This window comes from Molossus molossus, unplaced genomic scaffold (assembly GCF_014108415.1).
Source record: "Molossus molossus isolate mMolMol1 unplaced genomic scaffold, mMolMol1.p scaffold_m16_p_2, whole genome shotgun sequence".
In the NCBI taxonomy this organism is placed as follows: domain Eukaryota; kingdom Metazoa; phylum Chordata; class Mammalia; order Chiroptera; family Molossidae; genus Molossus; species Molossus molossus.
Genome location: NW_023425355.1, coordinates 58795983 through 58798064, shown reverse-complemented (window position 1 = coordinate 58798064; position 2082 = coordinate 58795983). Strand labels below are relative to the sequence as shown.

Sequence of the window (2082 nt, the reverse complement as noted above, 5' to 3'; positions counted from 1 at the left end):
TAGAGTGGAGACAGAACCTAGAAGCAGCTAGGAGAAGACCCTCTTTCAAACTCTTCCTCTCCAGTTCCTTTGAGTTTTTAATTACAAGGGAAGCCAGCACCTCCAAGGAAACTCCTTGTTCAGCATAGCCAAATCGATTTTCAAGTCTACATTGCCTAGCTCCAGCTTTCCTTCCAGCCCCGCCTTCCTCTCCTCCTTCATTGAAGCCTCGCCTCGGACTTGGTAGGCTCTGCCCCCCACAGAAGTCCCTGACTCCTGGCCCTTGAAAGCCTAAAGCCAGGCTGACTCAGAGGTAAGGCTGTCCCTGCCCCTGCCACTTCCAACACGGGTGCCACGCACTGTCACCGCGCCAGGCCACCGTTGCCTTCACTGCTACCACTCACCTGCCGCCCACCGTGGAGATGTAGCAAACAGGTAGCAGGAAGCGGAAAGCGCCCACCATCAAGGGGGCCTCCGCGAGCTTGTCGTCGCAGGGCTTAGTGGCGGAGGATGGCGAGGGTTCCCAACTGCTCAAGAAGCAGAAGTGGCCATCAACACGGAGCTCACTGGTGCTCTACCTCAAGGACCACTAGGTGGGTGCTAGGGACCACAGGAGGCTCCTGGGCTTCCAAGGCAAGCTGCACGGCTATGCAGTACAGAAGTTGCCCCAGCTGCTGAGAAAGCGCAAGCTGCTCCTGGGCACTCTCAACAAGGTGATCCTGTAGCAGGGGCTGAACACCTGTCAGGTGGTGTGTGGCACTAAGTGCAACACGTTGTTTGTGGTGGACGTGCACTCAGGCCAGATCACTCGCATGCGGGACCGGGAACTTGAGCTGGCCCAAGACAAGCCGAGCTGTGGTATCCACTCCATCGAACTGAATCCCTCCAAGATGCTTCTGGCCACTGGGGGCGAGAATCCCAACAGCCTGTCTGTCTACCAGCTGCCCACCCTGGACCCTGTGTGTCTGGGCGACCGCCATGGCCACAAGGACTGGGTCTTCGCCATTGCCTGGATGAGTGACACAGTGGCTGTGAGTGGGTCCCGCGATGGTACTGTGGCTCTGTGGAGAATGGATCCCGACATGTTCAATGGCAGCATTGCCGGGCACAAGGACGCGGGAACTCCTGGTGTACACCCACATCCATCCGAGGGAAATGGAGACCATCCTCAGGTCCAGCACCGACCCCAATAACTGAAAGGTGGTGGTTCTGGCATCTAATCACAAGAATCAGGAGCTGGGAGCCCTGTGCCTAGATGGCTACTTCCACCTCAGAAAAGCCCAGGCTGCTGTACATCAGGCTGCCCTACTGCCCAGAGAATATGTGCCTGACCTACAGCGAAGAGTTGTCTCTGTAGGCGGTGGGCTCTCAGACCCACTCTCCTTTCTGGACCCGTGACATGGCCACCAGAACATCTGGCCCATGTGCTCCAGAGAGGGCAGCATTGGTGTGTGCTCACTGAGCTTATTCCAACACATCATCTCTATGGGCACTGGCCATGGCTCCTTGCTCTTCTATGACATAGGATCCCAGAAGTTCCTGGAGAAGAGGCCCTTAGCTAGCCTTGACTCCTCCCAGGAGCCCTCAGGGAGGAAGATCAGACTCACCTGCAGCAGAGGCTGGCTCAACCACGATGACCTGTGGGTGAACTACTTTGGTGGCATGGACGAGTTCCCCAGTGCTCTTAACACTCACTGCTACAACTGGCCGGAGATGAAGCTCTTTGTGGCTGAGGGACCTCTCCCTTCCAGCATCCACAGGAACTATACAGACCTCTGGAGCTAAGGATAGCCACTGTGTCCTCCAAGTGCCCAGATTTTCCTTCTAGTCCCATCTCATTTTCTTTCTTCCTGCCGTGTTTGTGCTGTTAACTCTGTGAGGCTTTTGTTGTTCAGGTGGAACTGCCCAACTTACCTGTGTATAGTGTATTAAGCAGAGAGGGATGGAGGAGAGAGAGACAGCATTGTCCTTTTGGCCATCAAAACTTGGTTGTGATAATTTTCTACATCTCTTTTAACACTGTCCTTTGACATTCTCATAACAAGATTTTTGGCTAATTCTTAGCTGTGTCTTCTCTTTCAGTCATTTATATATTCTCTCTGA

The 2082-nt window shown here is 54.4% G+C and overlaps 1 pseudogene; it reads left to right on the top strand.

The window, feature by feature from the left end:
- The first annotated feature begins 401 nt into the window (after positions 1-401).
- LOC118636601 lies at positions 402-1764 on the top strand (annotated as a pseudogene).
- The last annotated feature ends 318 nt before the right edge of the window (positions 1765-2082 follow it).